Below are 18,179 nucleotides of genomic sequence, written 5' to 3' on the forward strand. Positions count from 1 at the left end.
AAAACTTTTTCCATATTTTTAGCTCCTATAAAAGTGCTTGGCATACATAGGGCACAACAATGTATTTACTAAATGAATGATGGGAAAAATAAATAATTGAATTAATGAACGCAAAATTTTATAATCCATTTCTTCTCCAGACTTCTGTGGACTGGAAAGCATGCTTAAATATGTTGATTATATCTAAGGGGAAAAGAAAATTTAAGAATTTATTTCCATTCATTTGTATGTTTTTTAAAAAATATATTTATTAAATTTCTACTTTATGCTAACTATTTAATGCATACTGGGAAACAAAGGTGAGGAAGAAAAAATCCTTTTTTTTTTTTAAGGAATCCTGGTGAAAAAATGCACAAATATGCTGCAATAACTGTTCAAATGAAAGAATATACAAAATACCTGGTGACTACAGAGTTTAGAATGTCTTATTTTTGCCTGAGAGACCTCTCCAAAGAGGTGATACTTCGAGCTGACTCTTGAATTAGAGGTACAAGTTTGTCAGGATGTACATACTAATAAGAAAGTCCAAAGGAGTGAGACATTGCAAGATCTTAGTAGGGATGAGGCATACTTTTATATAATTTTAAGTGAAGAACTAAATAATTTTCAGCATATTAAAATGTTACACCAATCCTCTGAGTAATATATGGAATTGTTAAATCACTATATTGTACATGTGAAACTAATAAAGTATTGTATGTTAACTACATTGGAATTAAAACTTTAAAATATGACACCAACAATATTAACCAAATTACGATGGATTGATTGAAAATCTAAAACTCTCATAAATAATTATTGTGCTTGATTAAAAAAATTTTTTTTAATGTTTATTTATTTTTAAGAGAGAGACAGAGTATGAGTGGGGCTGGGGCAGAGACACAGGGAGACACAGAATCTGAAGCAGGCTCCAGGCTCTGAGCTGTCAGCACAGAGCTGGATGCAGGGCTTGAACTCATGAACCGTAAAATCATGACCTGAGCCAAAGTCGGACAAAAGTGACTGAGCCACCCAAGCTTCCCTGTCCTTGATTTTTTGATAACTCATTTTTTGATAAACTATTGAAGAGATCAACTTCCAAGCTTTGGGTGTGACGACCTATGCTTCTTGAACAGAATGTGTTAATGTCATTCTACGTGTCAGTTTTTGCCTCTTGAGAAGTTTTGCAGGGGAACTCAGGTTGCATTGGAAAGATCTCAGAGTTAAGAAGCAGTCAGCCAAGTGAAATACATTCTAAGTCAAATGCGGACACTTTGGTAGAGCCAAAATAGATGCGTAGCTGAACTAAGTATTAATTTCTATAATTCCACCCGGATCCTTATATTTAGCTTAGAGCCAATGTTGACCTAAAACATTGTGCTACCTCAGACTTTATAACCCAAAAGCAAATTCTTTAAGAATGGAAGATACTTGAGGCAAGAAATGTTACTTTAGACCTCTGGGTTTGTGTTGGCTTTTGTTAGAATGACATTTTTCATACCATTTTTCAAGGGCTCAGTAATGTCATTCTACCTAGCATTTAATTTTGATTTTCTGCAAAGACTTTAAGGTTACTTTTTTTAAAATATGAGTTTAACACAATAGTTATGTTGCATTCTGGCATCCTGACCTTTTAAAAACACGTCATTTCATTATGTTTCAGATATGTAAGTGATGTGATCTTTTATAGCTTTGCCCGAGGGAGAACTCATAATGAAGACAGGAGCCAGCTAGAGCTCATACCCTTTGAATCTCTGACATTCTTCTTTCCAGGTAAACTATACCTGTCAACAGAGATGAGGTTTTTTAGTTCCCGGCACCTGATATAATTATGCATGCTGTTATACAGAGTGGAAGCAAAAATAAATTGCTAGGGTACAGGAAAAGATGAATCAGATCTAGTTCAATTTTTGTCCCATTCCTATGGCTTTCCTATGGATGCGTTTCATACTGATTTCCTCCAATTCCGCATAAGCAAGGCCTATGTTGTCTACACAATGTATTTTGGAACTTGATTATTTATTGTCCTGTAATAGAGATGTTTATGTATATAACTTGTATCTCTACTTAGGCCACAGTCCTTTAGTGGGAAAGAATTTTGCCTTCGACTTGTTAGTGTCCTCTTTAAACCATTATATAATTTTCAGCATATAGTAGATACTCTATAAATTTTTATGTGATTAAATTTAGTTAGCTTATCATATTTAAGAATTTATGGTAGCAGAAGACCTGTGGAAGTGTCACTAACCTAGGGGTGCTAATTGGTCATGCTAGTGAACCATGCTAGCTGCATTCCCTGGCCAACCCTACCACACCTTCCTTCCTCTTCTCAGAGTAGCTGCACACTTTGCTTTCTTCTTTTACTTGCTGTTTAACACAGGGACATACTCTGGGCAGAAGAAAATGTGCTCTTTTCCTTTAGACAAGCTCAAAAGTGATGACAAATACATCATAAAACATTACCAGTTGTTCAGGTTATATGAGGCAAATGAGATGCATTTCAGAATGCCAGATAAGAAGAGCTATATCAGTAAAACATTGCTGGTAGTAATTAAAATTATGGAAAAAGGGTTAAAAGTATAAGGAATAAGTCCTGGGCAGGAAAAGAAGGGCTTAAGTTGGAAATGAGGATAAAGAGAATTGGTCAGTAGTAAGACCAGGAAAATGGGAAAGATATTGAATAGAAGGTCTGCAGGGAGCATTTAGATTTGATAATGCAAAAATCCAGGTTAAATCTGACATAAGTTCCTCTACTTGCAAAACTTAGGGCAAAATGTATCTTAAGTAGCTAGAGATGTTTTAGCTCTTTGAATATGCCCTCTAAGGAATCCAGCTCTAAGAATACCAAATGCAAGTGGGCGTGACTAAATTTAGATCTTTCACATACTGGGCAGTGTGTTAGTAAGATTAGGCTAATTGCTGTAACAAATAGACCCCAATCTGTACAGTGGCTCAAACCAAAAGAGGTTTATTTCTTGTTAAGAGTACTGGGTGTTTACCAGGTTGACATGTAACTATCCAAGGACCTGGTTGAAAGAGGCTCTGCCATCTTTAATTAGTGGCTACCAAGGTATCGACAGAGCTGGCAGCATTATCTATATTTCAGCCAGCCATAAGGGGAAAAAGGCAGAGGGAAACAAATGTGGGACATTTTAGGGTCAGGTCCTGAAGTGGCATATATTTCCACTGACATTTATAACAATGTCTGGGACTCAGTGACATTGGTCACACCTAAATGCTAGGTATTTAAGAAACTGGAAAATTCATGGCAGATGGTGGGGGAGGCACACCTACTCAGGGGAACAAAGGATGAGGACCCTGGAAACTTCCCAGGTTTGTTTTATTAGTGTACCCGTAACACTGTGTGAGTTGATGTATGTGTGTAATTATGTCAGGTCAACTATGCATAGATCCATCACTTTTTTAAAATGTTTATTGTGAGAGAGAGAGACAGACAGACAGAGGACAGAGAGAGAGAGAGAGAGAGAGAGAGAGAGAGAGAGAGAAAATGCACACATGAGGGGCAGAGAGAGGGATAGAGAGAATCCCAAGCAGGCTCCATGCTGTCAGTGCAGAGCCCAACATGGGGCTTGATCCCATGAATCATGAGATCATGACCTGAATCAAAATCAAGAGTCAGATGCTTAACTGACTGAGCCGCTCACACACCCTTGCATAGATCCATCTTATAAACATCTCTGGGATTGAGGCACCTGAACCATGCCAAAGTCCCTTTCCATGATTCATGAAGAGTATTGTTTATTTGAACTGAAGTCATTCTCTTTACTATAAGAAAAATTTGTCCCTAGAGTTTTATTGATTAAGTGTCCTTGTACATGGTGGCATCTTATTAGCACAAGTTACAGTTAATGCCTTTGATAATCTTTTTAATTTTTAAAATTAGAAAATGCACATTGAAATATATCCAAGGTGAGATTTTTGGTGTTTATATGGAACAGTTTTATAGAATATGAAGAGTTATATAGAACATGAATAATTTAGTGCTAAACTAATCCAGCTTTGCATCACATAGTCTATAAAATATAACAGCCTTTCTGAAACTTTAATGGATTTGTACATTTCAGTTTTTTTTTTAACTTTGTGGCATGCTAGCACAATTACCAAAAATTACTCTGCTGGAACAGCTGTAGGCAATAGCATTAACATAACCTGTTAATGAATTAGTCTATAATGTTCTGAATTGTTCTTTCTTTGTTTTAATATGTTCCTAACATTCAAAGAGAATCACTAAAATGATTTTGACCTAAGTCAATTGCAAATGTTTGTATAACTTCATTTGGCTAAGGTTTATAAAGTACCAAACATTTGATAGAACTGTGATAACAATGGAAAAATGAAATTACATGCCACATAGTAGGTGTTAAAATTTTTGTTGACAAATGAATGAAAACATACAAGATCCCATCACTTGTCTTTTGATCTGTTTTATCACTTATTACCTGAGTAATCAATCACTCATTGAAACACCTACATATCAAGAACATTGTCCCTGATCAGTACAGGTACAACCACCAAACTTGCTCAGTAGTAGACCCATTGTAGGCTGTGATTAAACTGGCTGAGTTGTTTAAAGTCACTTCTGAGCCAAGATACAGAGAACGAAAACAGGTGTTTTATTTTGAATTATATATTTCATTTGTTTGTTAGTTGTATCTTAATTAAATAATTACAGCCTTGCTGTCACATGTTACATAGTTTACAAGTTAATTCTACATCAAGTAGACTAAATAAGAGTGTAATAAAATGTGTGTGTCTCAGTTGGAAGATTACAAGACATATATCAGATCTCAGGAAAAAAGTAGAATAGAATTTCATACTCAGTCAACTTTTTCTGTGATTATAGAAAAATTAAGCAGAAAGTACAGAAAGCTACCACATACAACCTCCCTCCTCAGTTTCTCCTATTATTAACACCTTGCTAATAATGGCACATTGTTAATGCATGATGAACTAATATTGATACATTATTAATAACTAAAAGCCCATAGTTTACTTTAGGGTTTACTCTTTGTGTTGTATGATGGATTTTCATAAATGCCTACAAAATTGATACATAGAAATATCATGTGTCCACCATTACAGTATCATACAGAATAGTTTCAATACCCTAAAAATTTTTTGTGCTCCACCTATTCATTTCTTTTTAAAAAAAATTTTTTTTTAACGTTTTTATTTATTTTTGAGACAGAGAGAGACAGAGCATGAATGGGGAGGGGCAGGGAGAGAGGGAGACACAGAATCGGAAGCAGGCTCCAGGCTCTGAGCCATCAGCCCAGAGCCCGACACGGGGCTCGAACTCACGGACCATGAGATCGTGACCTGAGCCGAAGTCGGACGCTTAACCGACTAAGCCACCCAGGCGCCCCCCACCTATTCATTTCTTTTGCCCCTTCCCCCAAGTCCCTAGTCACCAATGATCTTTTTACTGTCTCCATAGTTTTATATTTTCCAAAATGTCACTAGTTATCATATAATAGGTAGCCTTTACAAACTGTCATATATTCTATTATATTAAGGTACTCAGTTTATCCATTTACCTACTCAAGGACATCTTGGTTGCTTTTAAGCTTCAGCTATTATAAATAAAGTTGCCAGAAATATGTGTGAGTAGGTTTTTGTATAGGTAGATGTTTTTAACTAAATATCAAAGAGTATAATTGCTATATCATATGATAAGTGTATATTTAGTGTGATAAGAAGAGTAAGTTCTGAAGTGTTGAAGCCTTTGCTAGAGAGGATACTACTGTGGGAATTTTTCCATGGGCACCAATAAATGAGAGTTCCTATTGTTCCACAACCCCACTAGCATTTAATGTAGTCATTGTTTTGGATTTTAATCATTCTAATAGTTGCATATTGGCATATCACTGTGGTTTTAATTTGCATTTTCCTAATGACTTAGGATGACACTTTTCATATGCTTAATGGTCATTGGTATATATTCTTTGGTGTGGTGTCCATATCTTTCGTTTATTTTAAAAATTGAGTTGTTTGTTTCAAAAATAGAAATACTGTATGATCCAATCGTTCTAGTACTCACTATTTACCCAAAGAAAACAAAAAAAACACTTGTTGAATTTTAAAAATTCATTCTGTATTTTGGACACAAATTATTTACCAGCTTTGTGTTTTGCAAATATTTCCTCCCAGTGTGTTGTTTCTGTTGTTTGTCTTTTAATTGTTTTAGCAGTGTCTTTCACAGAATAGAAGTTTGTAATTTTAATAAAGTCCAACTTGATTAATTTTTTTATGGATCATGCTTTTAGTATGTATCTAAAAACTCATTGCCAAACCCAGGGTTACCTGGATTTTCTCTTATATTATCTTCTAGGAATTTTGTAGTTTTGTCCTTTATGCTTAGGTCCATAATCCATTTTAAGGTACTTTTTGTGAAAGGTCTCTGTCTAAATTCGTGTGTTTTTTTTGCTTTTGTTTTTGTTTTTTTGCATGTGGATGTCGTGTTGTTCCAGTACCACTTGTTGAAAATACCTTTTCTCCAGTTGACTAAATTTGTGTGTGTCTCTTCCTGAGCTTTTGATTGTGCCCCACTGATCTATTCATCTATTCTTTTGTCAATACTCTACTGTCTTGATTACTGTAACTTTGTAGGAAGTCGTGACTTCGGGTAGGGTTAATCTTTAGACTTTGTTCTACTTTTGCAATATTGTGTTGGCTCTTTCAATATTCTGGGTCTTTTGTCTTTCATATAAATATTAGTAAGAGTAACTTTGCCAACATCCACAAAATGACTCACTGGGATTTTGATTGGGATTACATTGAATATATAGATCAAGTTGGAAAGTTCTGAAATACTAACAGTATTGAGTTTTCCTATCTGTGAATGTGGAATGTGGCTCAATTTGTGTAGACTTTTCTTCAATTTCTTTCATCACTTTTATAGTTTTCCTTGTATGGGTCTTATAATTTTTTTAGATTTATGTATAAGATTTATTATTGTTTTGTTGCTGTAATTACTATTATTATTTGGTTGTAGGGCAAATGGTTTTGTGTTTTTAATTTCAAACTCTGTTCATTGCTAGTATATGGAAAGCAATGTAAATTCCTCACTTTTTACAACAATATGCTAACTTTACTACCTACACATCTGGTCTCCAAAGCAATGTTGATATCCTGTAATCAAAATATGGAACATTTGTTAATCAGTGACTCAGTGAGAACTAAAACTCAAATTGACTACTAATGAGCTCCTTAAAAGTCTTAACTGAGGCAACAAGGGGGAGAGGTAACTGTCCGTTTGTAGATTCTCTGCTCTAACACTAAAAACTTCTATACTCCATACTCAAGAAAGTCATGTGCCTATGATCTGTCCTGATCAATCCCTGACAACTTGCTTTTATAACTACACTTCTGGAAAATGCCCAATTTGTGACCATCACCACGTGGGTGAAGGTCAGCTAATCGACAGTAGCTTCATTATGGCTGACTTGTGAGACAATTCTACAGCTTGAGATACTTCCACTTTTAGACACTTTCATAGCTACTAAAGATCACCTAATTCTTAATCACTGTTGCTTCTAAAAGTCCACCAATCCTTGAACTCTGTGTGTCTCAAAACCCTCATAAAATCATCATCTTGCTTTGATCAGTAATACTGAGCTCTATTGATATAGATCTCCCTTGCTTACAAAACATTCCATGAAGCTTTTGTTTCAAACATTGAGAGGTGGTCCCTTTAATAAATAAGAGCTTTATTCTCCCCTTTTATCAATTAAGCTAGAAGAAATAACAGCTGTGGATTGCATTATTTTATGCCCACATAGAAACTTTTTTTTTAAATTTAGTTTTGAGAGAGAGACAGAGAGAGAGAGAGACAGAGCATAAGCAGGAGAGGAGCAGAGAGAGGGGGACCCAGAATCTGAAGTAGGCTTCAGGCTGGGAGCTGTCAGCACAGAGCCCAACACAGGTCATGAGATCATGATCTGAGGTGAAATTGGACACTCAACTGACTTAGCCATCCAAGCACCCTAGGGCTGGGTAGAAACTCTTTATTTATTTTTTATTTTTAATGTTTATTTTTGAGAGAGACAGAGTACAAGTGGAGGAATGATAGAGAGGAGAACAGAATCTCAAGCAGGATCCAGCCTCTGAGCTGTCAGCACAGAGCCCTATGCAGGGCTCAAACTCAAGGACTGTGAGATCATGACCTAAGCTGAAGTCAGACACTTAACCAACTGAACCACCCAAGTGCCCCATGAAACTCTTGATAGAACTATTCTTTTAGCATTTTCTTGGCTTTTTTTAATTTTGGTCACAAATTTGCAAAAAACATGAATATACTTTCCTTATCTTTTGTAAAACAGCTACTTAATTCATTTCTCAATAGCTAGGAAAATATTCTTTATGTAAAGAAACTTTTGTACATTTCTCTCAGAGTTTAATGCCAGGTAAAATTGTCCCCCTGAGCAAATGATTTCCTTTTTTTCTTTGGCTGCCATGAATCTCAGCACTATCTTTTCTAACCAGTTATATGACTTACTTCTCACTTTAAGATTATGTTCTTAACCATAATGACACATGGCTTTCATTTATTTTCAATTTTTTTGTTACTGTAATCCTTAGTATAATGTTTTTATCGCATTTGATGTTTGCTTAACCTGCCTCAAAATTCCATTTTGGGGACCAGGTATGGAAAAATTTTATAATACATTTTTTTCAGAAACATTTTGATAACACTGTAATATTTGCACACTTCTTCCTCTTCTCAGTCACTTTCACCTTTAATAAGAATATTTCTTTATGTTTTTATAATATCTAGAATTTGGCAGCAATATTTTAATAAAGTCAGTCAACTGAAATTATATTTTCACAAATCATTTCTAACACTGATATGCCCTAGGGCAAAAATTATGTGTCATAATATTCTCAGCATAACTGGTGAAAGGTCAATCCCCCATAGCAGTTAATTGGCCAAGTGTACAATTGCCTTTGAAAGTGTTAAAACGGGGGCGCCTGGGTGGCGCAGTCGGTTAAGCGTCCGACTTCAGCCAGGTCACGATCTCGCAGTCCGTGAGTTCGAGCCCCGCGTCAGGCTCTGGGCTGATGGCTCGGAGCCTGGAGCCTGTTTCGGATTCTGTGTCTCCCTCTCTCTCTGCCCCTCCCCCGTTCATGCTCTGTCTCTCTCTGTCCCAAAAATAAATAAAAAACGTTGAAAAAAAAATTAAAAAAAAAAAAAGAAAGTGTTAAAACGTTAATAGCAGTAATGTACTACAGTAAAAGATAGCATCTTAACCTTGAAGCATTGGTGGTAGCAGTGGGAATCAAAATGAATATTTCTAAGTGTTTACTTCACTCCTCTACCCAGCAAAGTAATAGATTAGCTAATTGAAGCAGTTGACATCCTGTGTAGAAGAGTAGTTTTTACAACAGATATAACAAAGTACACATCCCAAATATGAGACTGATTTTAAATCTGATATACATATATCAGATATAAATATATCAGGCTTAAAATATGTATAAATATATAAATACAAATATCCCTCTGTTTCACTGCACGTTTCTTACACACATCCAATAACTTGCATTAGGTTCCTTGAAACTAATTTATGTGGCTGGAATTACAGCCATTGCTCTTCCTATGGATAGCTTTTGCTTTCCTCTAATGAACACAGGTTCTATCAAGAGATGGAATAAATCATGGTGCCCATGGTATGGTTTAAGGAGATGATAAAAAGGGCTTATTACAATACATTTTTCTTCCCCTTTTTCACAGATACTATTCTGCTTTAAATCTGTCCTTAGAATGGATATGGAAAGGGGAATGAATACACAGTAGAAGAGAAATAGAGATTACTCTCTTCGAATTCTAAAAAAAAAGGCAAAACCTACATCATTAACACCAATTAGTCTTTTTCCAGGGAGTTTAGTAGATAGCTTTAGTGGACATAGTACAGTAAGTTCCTGTTTCTTGAGGAGATAGAGATAGACAGACAGACAGATGGAGACAGACAGACAGGCAGACTGTCTTCTCTGAGGCACAGGATGAATAAATAACCCTAGGATCCTGGAGTGAGAAGGGCAATGGTGCAAGATGTTTGAAGAACTCTGAAATTAGGTTCATGATGCAGAATGAGCAGTCTTTAAAATTTTTTTATTACATTTATTTATTTTTGATAGAGAGAGACAGAACACAAGTGGGGAAGGGGCAGAGAGAGAAGGAGACACAGAATCAGAAGCAAGCTCCAGGCTTGGAGCTGTCAGCACAGGGCCTGACACGTGGCTCATACTCACAAACCGTGAGATCATGACCTGAGCCGAAGTCGGATGCTTAACTGACTGAGCCACTCAAGCACCCACAGAATGAGCAGTCTTATGAAGTAAGAAGTAATGGGAAAAATACAAGGCTGTACATTGGGACTCTATTTTAACCTTAAATATATTCCTGATTAATAGTGAATTTAGGTTCAGAGGACAAAGGTGGGTTAGTTTCAGGTCCAGCAACCTGTAATATCAGGAAAGGAAGGGGAGGTAATCCCATTCTTTGCCTTTTTTCTTGATTCTTTCTCAAATGACCTTGTCTTTAATGAATATAAGGTTTAGGTAGTATTAAGTGTCAACATGGCAGCAAATACAATACTAAAAAAGAAGCCATCTGTTTTTCCAGGAAAGATAGAAAATTACTACCAAAGCAAGCCTCTCTGATGTTTGCAGTAGTCTCTATCTGTTCCCAAAACCACTGGAATGGAAGTTGCCAGACACCCATTTTTGTCTTCCTTCTCTGCTGATTTTCTCAGCAGAGAATATCCTCAAAATTGAGGATACCCCCAGCATTATTTACATCCAATATTCAGACATTTTCCCAGGATGAGGCCAAGAGAAGCTAATGTCTCTAGGCCTGTTTTGAAGACTCTTAGCTGTGAGCATCTGAGAGACCACTACTGAGAATGAATGAGTTGGCTCTAGCATAATACATTTTTAAAAGTTCCAAATTTTTGTTTTATTTTCATATATATACTTAAAATTTTTTTTACATTTATTTATTTTTGAGAGAAAGAGAGAGAGAGAGAGAAATAGAGGGGTCGGGGGGAGGGAGAGAGGGAGAATGAGCAGGGGAGGGGCAGAGAGAGAAGGAGACACAGAATCCAAAGCCGGCTCCAGGCTCGGAACTGTCAGCACAGAGCCGGATGCGCATCTTGAACTCACAAACTACGAAATCATGACCTGAGCCGATAGCTGGACACTTAACTGACTGAGCCACCCAGGCGCCCCTATTTTTGTATATTTTAAAATATCCTATCAACTTACTATGTTTCCTCATTTGAAACCAAGGCAGAACAGGTAATATGGTAGTTTTATTCATCTAAGGCTGTACTTTGGTGATTTCATTTCCTATTTAAAATAATCATGCTGTATATTATCACCTGTATGACACAGGACCTATTGGTAGTGATAACCCTATTCACAAGCCATAGTTAATTTTTACCTTTATTGAAACTCTTCAGTGAGCCGTCTGCTTCATATTGTCACATTGGTAGTGCCACCAGCAGCAGCATAACAATTGCCATTTATTTAGCAATATCCCTGTATCAGACCCAAGGCTAAAGACCAATTTCTTCTCATGCACTTGTTACATAAACTATGGCAGGTAATATTCTCCCCATTTGACAGAGGAGAAGACTGCAGCTGAATGACGTTCAATAATTCGTACTGGGTCACACAGATAGGAAGTGGCAAGAGTTCATTCCTCCTGATACTACACTCTACAAATAAGGACACTGAGGCCCAGTAAGACCAGAATGAAGGGCACACGGTAAGTGACAAATTTAAAATCAGATCTGTCTGAACTCTTGCAGAACATGTTCTTAAAATTGTATCCTATATTCCTCATTCCGTGTTTGTTTCTCTGCCCTCTCTGAAGTGTAGCAAGAGGAAGAAAATCTGTGAATTAAAGAGTTTTGAACTGGAAACTTAGGAAACCTTCCCATTTTATGCATTTAATAAACAGGCATAATTCTATGCCTGAGGTCATGCTTTTAGAAGGAATACTTCAGATTCGAGCTGTTAGCTTGGCAGTGGTCTCAAGAATGTTTCTTGATGACCTCATTGTTGCTAATTAATCACTAGCATATAGACAACACAAAGTTATTCATATAAAAAATAGAGGCAGCTAACAGTAGCTTGCTTCAGAAATCATTTTTATTGAAGAAGAGAGAAAATGTGAAATGGGTTTCACTGGAAAGTATTGTAAGAGCTCTGTATGACTAATTCCTAAGCTCACACTTGGGCTGAGACCTGGTGGCTTTGCAAATGAATTTAAAAAGAAAGGGCAGACAATAGGAAGGCTGGTTCACTTTCATTGCCTTCAGCTGGAAACAAGCTAGTGCCCACCTCCACCAAAGCTGTGCCTGCACTGGCTGCCTCAAGTACAAGTGTATTCTACATTGTGGTCTTGCAGGTTTTCATTCTCCTCCCTCAATGACTTTTATATCAAAGCTGCTTTATTTTCAAGTTCACATAATGGGACTGCAACCTAATACTTGCCAAGCTCTCATTGATCCTTGGTGTGGAATAAATGTGAACACTGCCTCATTAATCCTCTCCACGGTCCTTGGAGAGAAGTGGCAAGCAATATCCCATCCATTTTGCGGTGGAGGAAAGAAGGGAAAAGTAAATTGCACACTTTGCATCTGTGCCCAGCCTTCTGGACATTTCCATCTGGATATCCTGCTGGCTTGTTAAACTCAACTTACCCTGAACTGAACTCATTCTCTTCTTCTTTTCCAAAATACATCCTTCTTTCTGGACATTGTGTCTTGGTTAATGGGACTACTATACACACAATTCCCTTGGTAGAAGCCTCTGAGTCATCTTTAATTTCTCTCACTTTCTATATTCCATCAGTTATAATGTTAGCTTCCTTTTCCACAGAAATAGCTCTGAAATTCATCTCTTCTCTTCCAACAACCATGCCCCAGTCTTTTGCTCTACCCAGTGTCTCATCATTCCTTCTCCAGATTAATGCCAAAACATAAAAAATAAGATAAAAAACCCCACATTTATATCCAATTTAGGTTTTTCAATTTGTCCTTTATACTGTCTCAAAAAAACAAAAACACAAATCAAAAACAGTCTTCCTGACAACAAGGCATTATTTTGTTATTTTCTGCTCAAAAAAGTCTGATGGCCTCATATGACCAACAAACACAATGTTGACCGTTGTCTCATCAAAGAGATGTTTTATAATTGGGCACAACTCACACCTTCAGTCTGAGAACTTGTCTACCACTTCTTGTTACCGTGTACTACCTACTTTAAAAAAATTTTTTTTAAATATATGAAATTTATTGTCAAATTGGTTTCCATACAACACCCAGTGTCCATCCCAAAAGATGCCCTCTTCAATACCCATCGCCTACCCGTCCCTCCCTCCCACCCCCCATCAGCCCTCAGTTTGTTCTCAATTTTTAAGAGTCTCTTATGCTTTGGCTCTCTCCCACTCTAACCAATCTCTTTTTTTTTTTCCTTCCCCTCCCCCATGGGTTCCTGTTAAGTTTCTCAGGATCCACAGAAGAGTGAAAACATATGGTATCTGTGTTTCTCTGTTTGGCTTATTTCACTTAGCATAACACTCTCCAGGTACTACCCACTTTAGACACAGGGCCATGTTGCTGTTCCCCAAGTGCTTTTCCCTGTCCCCTAACTTAGGTTCATGATGAGTTTGCCTTTCTCTCAGCTGATTAGTCAGGCAAATTTATAGTCATTCTTTAAGGCCCAATTCTTATGTTACATCTTATTTGTTATCTTTTTTGGCTCATCCATCTGCCTACTTTCTTAATTAACCTCTCCTTCTGGGTTTTCATAACAATTTGTTACCATTTATCGCACTTTGTTTTATAGTTAATTATCAGCATTTCTCAAAATAGGCTTTAAGTTCCTTGAGGACAGAGCCCATATTTTATTTCATCTCTGAACTATTTTTTAAAATTAAAATTATTTTTTTTATTTAGAGAGAGAAATAACATGTGTGGGAGAGGGAAGAAAGAGAGGGAAGAAAGAGGGGAAGAAAGAGAGAATCTCAAGCAAGCTCCATACTTAGCATGGAGTACGACATGGGGCTCCATCCCACAACTCTGGGATCATGACCTGAGCCCATGCTATAGTATCAAGAGTTGGAAGCTCATCCTACTGAGCTACTTCGGTGCCCCTTGTCTCTGAATTATTAGTACTGAGTATAGTGCTGGGTACTTACTTGGTGCTAAATAAATTTGTATATCAATTTATAATAAATAATTGTTTAAAAACAAATTTTATCATATTTAATACAGTAAACCTGTAACATAGGTATTTCTGATCCCTAATTTGCAGATAAACAAACTGAGCCCTAAAGAAGTAAAAATACTTTTCCATGGCCTGTTTAGCATGAGAGCCAGTATGTAAACCCAGGATCCCTATCTATAAACCCTGATTTTAGTCCTCTGTACTGGACTGCACATAAGCAGAGGTATAATTGGAAATTTGGTACAGTGCCCAATTTTGATAAAACAAGCATTTCTGGTTACTACAACTTGTTAGATGTTGTTCATATTGAGGGATTATCAATGTCCAAAGTATTGTCCATCATTCCTAGTGTTTTCTGTACCTGAAGCACATAAATTCTACCATATTTATGTGTGGAGTAACAATAGACCCTATATGGAATTGAATAGAAATGATATTTAAAAATTATTGATTGTATAATGGAATCTAGTCAAAGGAATTTTGCTGTGCTTGGTCATTTTCTCTTTCTATCCTCAACCCTCACAATATGTTGCTGAGTATTGATGAAAAAAAAAATGCACACAACTTGGTTGGTTCCTAGAATTAGTCCATACTGTTACTGGAGGGAGGTATGGAAAAGCTTTTCTTCTTCTAGATTTTTTTCCTCTATGACCTGAAAATCCTCCCATTAAAGTCATTAGTAGCAGACCACAAACATGGACATTTCTTTTAGGAGGTCTTGGAGTATATCTCTTTGCATTGTCCACATTTACTTTTTGGAGTAGCTATTACTTGTCTTATACAGCTAATATAGGGTCTCACCTTTAATTATTAGCTCTGAATTAATCTAGACTGCTTAGTAAACAGATAGTCTTCAGCCTTGTTTGCTTTCCTTTCTTAATCCAGATACTTAAAAGAACAGAGGACAAGTTGGCAGTTTAGAACTCTAATTTAGTAGAGATGGTCAAAGACCCCCAAGGTAATGGACCCTATTAAGGTCTACCTTTCCTTTCTGATAGTCCCAATACACCTCCAACATCGGTTACTAAGCCCTGCATTGTCAAGTCTTCCCAACTCCTCACTCAAACATTGTTTTCTGTTGCCCACTTCACATTCTAGCAAAAACTGTTCCTTACTAATTTAAGAGCATCTAGCTTTAATACCATATAGATATACAGCTTTTGATGATTTTAACTTCTGAATTCTGCTTCAACTTGTAATGGCAATGACTGATGTTTACTTAAGCACCAAGCACTTTAAGTACTTTAATGAAAGTAGTAGATCAATTGGAAATACAGCCTTGATTCTTTAATACTCTCCCAGTCTCACCCCTCTCTCAGGTATGCACATCTATTTTCCTACCAAGAAGTGAAGTTTATTTCTCCATCTCTCGAATCTAGGACCTTACATTTTGCTTTGGACTACAGAATGTACTTGAGTTGGCAGTGTGCTGGTTCTGAGTGAAGGCCTCAAGGGTCCTTTCTCTTGGAGCTCCACCACTGTCATGTGAAGAAACCTGGACTAGCTGTTGGATGATGGGATCCATGTGGAAGAGAGGCCAAGTGTCCTCGCTAGGACCATCTTAGGCCAGATTATACCAGCCTACCCCCAAACTTGTAAGAGAGCTGCCTGTTCAATACACAACTAATTGTGGATGTAACAGTGAGCCCAGCTGACACTAACCAAAACACCCATGTGTTCCATAGACTCCAAGAATAATGCATGGTTATTGTTTTAAGCCATTGGATTTTGGGTGGTTTGTTTCACAGCAATAGGAAATTACGGTCTAATGCTTTACTCAGCTATTTTACCTATGTTCATAAACCACTGACTATTTTCCACTAACCGCAAAGATATTGGCACTCTCTCTCTCTACCTCCTATTTGGTGCCTGAGCTGGCATAGTAGGAACCACCCTTAGCCTTCTTTTTTTTTTTTTAAATGTTTTTATTTATCATTGATAGACAGAGAGACACAGAGCGTGAGCAGGGGAGGGGCAGAGAGATCGGGAGACACTGAGTCCGAAGCAGGCTCCAGGCTCTGAGCTGTCAGCACAGAGCCCAACGTGGGGCTCGAACTCACCAACCGTGAGATCCTGACCTGAGCCGAAGTCGGTCGCTTAACCAACTGAGCCACCCAGGTGCCCCAGGAACCATCCTTAGCTTTTTAATTCGAGCTGAACTCAGCCAACCCTGCACTCTACTAGGAGATGATCAGATCTTTAATGTAATTGTCACTGTTCATGCATTAGTAATAATCTTCTTTATGGTAATACCAATCATCATCGGGGGCTTTGGGAACTGATTGGTGCCATTAATAATTGGAGCATCTCATACAGCATTCCCTCAAATAAATAATACAAGGTTCTGACTTCTTCCCCCATCCTTCCTACTCTTACTTGCATCATCAATAGCAGAGGCCTGTGCAGGAACCAGATGAACTGTACATCCTCCTCTAGCTGGCAACCTAGCCCATGCAGAAGCATCTGTGGACCTCACCATTTTTTCCTTGCATCTTGCAGGTGTTTCTTTAATTTTAGGTGCTATTAACTTCATTACTACAATCATTAACGTAAAACCCCCTGCAATATCTCAATACCAGACACCCCTGTTTGTCTGATCTGGCCTAATTACTTCCGTCCTGTTACTCCTATCACTACCAGTATTAGCAGTTGGAATTACTATATTACTGACAGACAAAAACCTAAATACTACTTTCTTAGATCCTGCTGGGGGAGGAGATCCCATCTTATGTCAACACTTACTCTGATTCTTTGGACACCCAGAAATCTATATTCTAATTCTACCAAGTTGTGGAATAATTTCACATATTGTTACCAATAGGTGACAATATTCAGGCAAAAAAGGAACCCTTTGGTTATATGGGAATAATCTGGGCAATAATATCCATTGGTTTCCTAGGTTTCATTGTATGAGCCCATCATATGTTCACTGTGGGAACAGACGTTGTCACACAAGCATACTTTACATCAGCCATTATAATTATTGCCATCCCTACTGGGGTAAAAGTATTCAGCTGACTTGCCACCCTTCATGAAGGAAATATTAAATGATCCCCAATGTATTATGAGCCTTGGGCTTTATTTACTGCAGGGGGCCTAACAGGCATTGTACTAGCCAACTCTTCATTAGATATTGTTCTTCATTACACGTACTATGTAGCAGCACACTTCCATTACCTATTATCAATAGGGGCAGCGTTTGCTGTCACAGAAGGTTTTGTTCACTGTTTTCCCCTATTCTCAGGATACACTCTTGATAATACCAGAGCAAAAAATCCACTTCACAGTTACATTTGTAGGCTTCAACATAACATGTTTCCCTCAACATTTCCTCGGATTATCTGGAATACCTCGACATTGCTCTGATTACCCAGATGCATACACAACTTGAAACGCAATCTCCTCAGTAAGCTCTTTGATTTCATTAATAGCAGTGATACTAATAATCTTTATAGTATGAGAAACCTTTGCATCCAAACAAGGAGTAGCAACAGGAGAGGCTGAGGAAATTTAGGGTTAGCAACATTAAGTTCCTTATTCAACTTCTCACCATAAGTGATAGGGTCAGGATTTTAGCCAAGATGGTCTTAACTAGAGTTTGCATACTTAAATATTATGTAACCCTGTTCCCATTCAGGGACATATAATTTATAACTTAATTCATGGACTCATTACATCTTTAAGAGAAATAATTTAGTTCACCCTGCTTGATTTTTATTTGAAGAGATAGAGACCCAGAGTTTACTGATTTGTCCAAAGTTATAAAGTCACACCATAGACTGAAGGGTTTTTTTTTATTTCTCCTTAGTAACTCATAATTTATCTTTCTTGGTCAAGAGCATGTCTTTTTCTGTTGGGTAATTGCGAGTTTCTTGAGATTTTGTTCTTTGTCTATGTCTGCCTGGGTATCCAGCACAGTGCTGAGCTCTTCAAGGGTTTAG

At 37.2% G+C, this 18,179-nt stretch overlaps 1 pseudogene; it reads left to right on the forward strand.

Moving 5' to 3' along the window:
- The window catches only part of LOC122230577, a 50,593-nt pseudogene extending 32,841 nt beyond the window's left edge, over window positions 1–17,752 (forward strand).
- Window positions 17,753–18,179: the final 427 nt, after the last annotated feature.

Source organism: Panthera tigris, chromosome A1 (assembly GCF_018350195.1).
Source record: "Panthera tigris isolate Pti1 chromosome A1, P.tigris_Pti1_mat1.1, whole genome shotgun sequence".
NCBI lineage: Eukaryota > Metazoa > Chordata > Mammalia > Carnivora > Felidae > Panthera > Panthera tigris.